We start from the raw sequence: 6,468 nt of genomic DNA on the forward strand, positions 1-6,468 counted from the left end.
ATGACTGACACTAGAAGACAATAATCTTAGTAACTGTCATCTTTAACAAAGTAATACTCTTTACACAATTCTGTAAGTCAAAGAATATTGATATAAAATCTGTCCTACCATTTTCGAAATGAGATCCATAGTAAGTTGAAACAACACCATGGCATGGCAATTTTGGAACCCCTTTTTTTTTTTTTTTTTAATGTGCCAGAGGGTATATACGATTGCTAGAAAGATGCAGAGACAGAGAGGAAGAGAGAGGGAAAGTGAAAATGCACTCCCCAAGGGAGATCACCACACCACATTCCCTTCTCTTCCATTCTCCTCGTGGATTTTGGATTTGGGGCCCGCATGCATACACCTGGGTTTTTTAGGGGTTTTGTTTGTTTTTTGTTTGTTTGTTTGTTTGTTTGTTTTAACACCAGGATCTGGAACTCAAACTGCTCCTGGAAAAGATACAGGTATAGATACACACAATACCTTAAAGAAAATTTTAGGGATGCATAGTTTCCTGCTTCAACTGTGCTTGAATGGAACTGGGCGCTCTTCCCTATCCTGGAACACCATCCACAGCCAGTCTTTGGCCACCTCCTCACAGCGCCCTCAGACCGCGCCAGCGCCACACAGCTGCCATCACCGCTGCCTCTCCTCCACCTCGCCACCCCCAATGATGACTGCATCCCCCTTGCAGATATGTCAGAACTACACCAGGACCCGGAGGCTGCCATCAACTGCAGGAGCAACCTGGCGCTCTACGTCTCCTACGTCTGCCTGCTCATGTCTTACTACTTTGACTGGGATGACATGGCTTTTTAGGACTTGGCCTAATACTTTCTCCACCAATCTCATGAGGAAAGGGAACAGGCTGAGAAGCTGATGAAGCTGCAGAATCAATAAGGTATCCACATCTTCCTTTAGGGTATCAAGAAACCAGACCGTCATGACCCGACCAGCTGAATGCAATGGTGTGTGTGTTACACTTGGAAAAAAACATGAATCAGTGACAACTGAACACAAACTGGCCCCTGACAAAAGCGACCCCCATTTATATGAGTTCACTGAAATGCACCACCTGAACGAGCAGGTAAAATCAATCAAAGAACTGGGTGATCATGTAACTAACTCGTGCAAGATGGGAACCCCTGAATCTGAATCTGGCCTGGCAGAATATCTGTTTGACAAGCACACCCTGGGAGACAACGACAAGGAGAGCTAAGCCTGAGGCTAACTCCCTCAGAGACACAGGAAGACTTCCCTGCTCACCAAGGCAGTGCATGCATGCTAGGGTTTCTTCCATGTATCCTGTAAGTTGTACCAAAACATCCACTTAAGTTCTTTAATTTGTACCATTTCTTCAAATAAAGAAATCTGGTACTGCCCCCCTTTTAAAAATGAAAATTTTGGGACCAGCAGTTGGCATAATGGCTATGTCACTGGACTCCCACGTAGTCAACCACGGTTCGATTCTTGGACTCAGTGGCTCAAACTCACACCGGGCACATGTACGTGCATGCCCAAGATCTCAAGAGGCAAATGGAGAAAGGATTGCAGTGTGGCCATCCCCTTTGGGAGGTGGTTTCTCGCTTTCTATCTCTCTGTCTCTTTCTGGAGAGAGCATGCGCCCCATAGCAAAAACCTCTCAAAAAAAAAAAAAGAGAGAGAGAAAAATTTAGGGTCGATTGGGAAAATTTGAATATTGTCTGGGCATTTAATAAGAAAATTTACTTAATGAAAAATGGGGAGATCACTGACTAAAAGAAAAAAGTTTCAAAACAGTGTCTTTGTTTCTTTATTTAATTTTTATTTATTTATTTATTTTAATTTGTTATACAGCATGTGCACAAGAGAGAAAGTGAGAAAGCAAGCCACCAGGTCAAGGCCTGGAACTGCGGAGAGGTCAGCACCTTACCCGCCAACGCCACTTGCTGGCCCCCACTGCCTAGATGTTTACAATACAAGCCAGCAATCTTGCTTAAATACTTAACACCTTGCATAAAAGAAACATGAAACACACAAGACTTGTATGTGAATGTTCACAGCATCTCTAGTCATAATCACCAAAACCTGGAAACAACCCAAATGTCCACCAACCGGTGAATGAATAGCAAGCTGCAGTAAATATATACAGTGAGGTAGTACTGAATAATAAACCCGAACAACTTTCTGTTACTTGTATTGACTGAGGTGTCATTATACAACTGTCTATATTTGTCAGAACTCATAGAACTTTACACTTAAAATTGGTAAATTTTATTGTGTATAAAAAACCTATTAAAGTTGACTTTGAATATAAATAAAGATATTTTGTATAGTCTGACCTTACTTTAGTTAAAATACCTACTTCGTACGTGCACAAACATTGATATAAAGATATACAATGAGCTGCAGAAGGATATGTACTAAGGTATTTATAGTAGTAATCACTGGGCACTAGGGTTTTGTCACTTGTGTCACATTTAAAAATTTTATATAATGCATAGTTTATGTGATAATTTTTCTTTTTCAGGTCGTGTATGCTCACCAGAGAGAGAGACAGAGGAAAAGTGAGAAGTCATCCCCCAAGAGGGGAAGGCCATGCCACAATCCCTTCTCCATTCTCCTCCTGGGATTCTGGGCATGCATACACACATGCCCACAGTGACATTTTTTTTTTATCTTTTTTTTTGGAGAGGTTTTTGGTTTTTTGTGTTTTTGCTGTTGTTGTTGTTGTTTTGTTTTGTTTTGCTATAGGGCACGTGCGCTCGCCAGAAAGAGAGAGAGGCAGAGAGACAGAAAGCAAGAAATCTCCCCCCAGGGGAGATGGCCTCGCCGCAATCCCTTCTCCTCCATTCTCCTCCTGGGATCTTGGGCACACATGCACACGCGCCTGGTGTGAGTTTAAGCCATCGGGTCCGGGACTCAAACCACGGTTGACTACATGGGAGTCCAGCGACATAGCCATTATACCAACTGCTGGTCCCCCCGGGGGGGGGGGGTCCTGCCAGGTCCAGGATGGTGATCAGCTATGTGGGAGTTCAGAGCCTTACCACTGTGCCACCTGCTCACCCAGTAATAAAACGTTTTTAAAATAAAGATTAGCTTTAATTTAAATAAGGAATTTTTTTTATTTAACTTTATCTATTCATTCATTTATTTTTAACTTGGCCAGAGAAAGACAGACAGACAGAGAGAAAGTGAGAAAGCAAGGTCTGAGACCCAAACCATGGTCAACCCCAGCACCTTAAGAACCATGCAACCTGCTGGTCCCAAAATAAGGAAATTTTTATATAAATGTGGGTTATCAATTTGTGGGCTCTGGATCACAAATATACTTGTAGTCATGACTTTGGAGGTAAACTTTAATTGCTAAAATAATATTTACACAGTAAACAATTCTTTTCTTTGGTTCACAGTGAATCTACATTCTATGAACATGGTATATGCTAGGTATCAAATAACAAATCACCACAGCTATTGAAAAGACATCAAGATAAAAATAAAATTAATACTAAGTTTAATTTCAAATATCAGCTTTTCTCTCTAACAAAGTTTTTTAAAATAGAAATAATTCAAAGGAAGCAAGAATTATACCCATTACATTTAATGAAAAAATATTGCCTCCAAGTAGTGAAAGAACAGCACATAAATAAGAACTATGGGGTGAAAATGAGCAGCTTCAAATCAGACTTTTATTATTTTTAATAATACTTAAAATTACATTGTCAAATATTCTACACAGCAGCCTGGTTTTTTACCAGGCTTTTACAATACAACCATGGGTGTGAGCCTGCCTTCTTTCACGGTTCCTTCCAGCACATACAGGCATTTCTTAGGTCATAGAAAACAGCTGGGAACAGGAAGTGGTTTGAGGGTTTTGTTTGTGGTTCTTTTCTTTGTGGGTTTTTTTTTCCTGTGGTTTTGGAGTGTTTTATTTATCTTGGTTTTGACTGTTTTTGGTTTTATTTGCTTTTTGATTTTTGGCTTGCTTTTAACTGGAGTTAATCAGCAAAAGAAGATAAACAAATATCAAATCCCTACCACATGCAAGGCATTGTTCTAAATACCTACATCCTCTTTTATTTAACAATTCTTTGGGATGAATATTTCTGTCCCATTATACATATGACAACACTGAGATGCCTAATAGTTAAGACTTGTCAAAGCTCATACAACTAGTAAGAGGAGAGCATAGACATATGAATCTAGGTGTGCATCTAAGTCTATACTTAGAAGCTTTCAAAACCATTCTTCTTTGAGCTGGCGGGTTTCATGGAGGTTAAGACAGCTGGAACCTACATAGTCAAATCTGAAGTTGAGTCCTGGACCCAGAAGCTTGAAAATCATGACAGGCATGTGTGCACGCACACCCAAAATTCCGAGAAGGAAATGGAGGAGAAGGTATTGTGGCGTTTGTATCCTCACTGGGAGGTGATTTCTCTCACATTCACACACCCTCCCTCCCTCTCTGTCTCTCCAGCAAGTACACACATCCTATAGCAAACACATAAAATAAATAAATAAATAAAAGAATTTGTTCTTCTTCACTAAGTTTGGGGAGAAGGCTTGAGGCAGAAAATTGGAATAGATAAACATTAAATGATGAAGTTAAAAGACATCCAAGAATCAACCATATAGTGTCTTGTACTAGACAATAAGACAAGAAATTTTAAAAATAGTTCCATGTAGAATCACATCAAATAGAATAAAATCACCTAGGAAAAATAGGAGAACAAATTTAAGTAAGTGCAAGACCTGACCACCGAGGACCAGCCCAGTGGCACAGCAGTTAAGTGCAGTGCATAGGAAGCCAGACCCCACATAGACATGACCGACTGCAATTCAAATCCCAGCCCCAAAGTCTTGAGACACCTGCTGGGTGCATTTTGTGCCCCAAATCCTGACAGAATAGAAAAATGGAAGAAACAGGACTGCAGTATGACCATGTCTCATTGGAGGATACTCTGTCTCACTTTTTCTCTCCCTCTGGCAAGCACACACACTATCCGGCAAAAACAAAAACAAAAGAAACAAACCAACAACAAAAAAAGACTATTACACTGAAAACAAAGGACAGATTAAATATGATCAGCATAAAAATCCTGTGTCAAAGAAAAAAAAAAAAAAACAAGTGTCTTTTTTGTAGAAATTGATAAACTGATCTTAAAATTCACAAAGAAGGGGGCCAAATGGCAGCACAGCAATAGAATGACACTCTCAAGGCAATCCCAAATGTGAAAGTTACAAGTTCAAGTTTGGAGACCTCCCTGGGAATGCCAGATGCATGTTTGCCCATGATCCAGAGTGGGCTTAAGTTTGGGGGTAGATTGCAGTGTCAGGACCCTGTGAAGGTGTTGTCTCATTGTTTCTCTCTCGGTGGTAGAAGAAATAAATAAATAAACTGTAAAAAAACCATTTTGGGGGTGCCAGCAGGTGGTGTGGTAATTAAGGTGTTGGAATCCCACATGGCCAGTTCAAGTCCCAGACCTGGTGGCCTGCTTTCTCACTTTCTTTCTCTCTTTCTCACACACATGTCCTGTAGCAAAAATTAAAAATTAATTAATTAATTAAATTGAATTAATAAGTTGTTCTTTAAAAAAAAAAAAAACCATATGGCAGGGCCAGCAGGTAGCATAGTGGTTAAGGCACTGGACTCCCACATGGCTGACTACACTTCAAGTCCCAGACCTGGTGGCTTGCTTTCTCATTTTTCCCTCTCTCTCTCAGTCTCTCTCTGGTAACTGTGCATGTTCTACAGCAAATTATTAATAATAATAATAACTAATAAAATTAAGTAATGCTTTTTGGAGAGGTTTTTGCTATAGGGCATGTGCACTCGCCAGAAAGAGAGAGACAGAGAGACAGAAAGCGTGAAATCACCCCCCATGGGGTATGATCACACCACAATCCCTCCTACTCCATTCTCCTCTCGGGATCTTGGGCACACACATGTGCCTGGAGTGAGTTTAAACCACTGGGTCTGGGACTCAAACCACAGTCAGCTACATGGGAGTCCAGCAACATAGCCATTATGCCACCTGCTGATCCCAAAATTAAGTAATTAAAAAAAAAATCTATATGGAAATCTAAGAGGCCCCGAATAGCCAGTCTTAGAAAAGAACAAAGTTACAACACTTAATTTGAAAATCTATTACAAAGCTACAGTAATAAAATAATGCAGTACTGGCATAGGAATAGACATACATATAGGTCAAAAGAATAGAATTGAGATATTAAAAATAAAACCTCACATAAGACCAAGCAATTTTCAATAAGGTGTGGAAATCAATAAAAGAGAAATAGTAATCTTTTCAATATATAGCACAGGGAGGGACCAGCAGTTAGCATAATGGCTGTATCGCTGAACTCCCATGTAGCCAACTGCGTTTCGAGTCCCGGACCAGGTGGCTTAAACTCACAATGGGCGTGTGTGCGTGCGTGCCCAAGATCCTGAGAGGACAATGGAGGAGAAGGGATTGTGGAGTGGCCATCCCACGGGGGGGG

General features: G+C 40.5%; 1 pseudogene; it reads left to right on the top strand.

Annotated features, from left to right (window-relative positions):
- The first annotated feature begins 655 nt into the window (after positions 1–655).
- On the top strand, positions 656–1,204 carry LOC102484585 (ferritin heavy chain pseudogene; annotated as a pseudogene).
- Positions 1,205–6,468: the final 5,264 nt, after the last annotated feature.

This window comes from Tupaia chinensis, unplaced genomic scaffold (assembly GCF_000334495.1).
Source record: "Tupaia chinensis unplaced genomic scaffold, TupChi_1.0 Scaffold000226_1, whole genome shotgun sequence".
Classification (NCBI taxonomy): domain Eukaryota; kingdom Metazoa; phylum Chordata; class Mammalia; order Scandentia; family Tupaiidae; genus Tupaia; species Tupaia belangeri.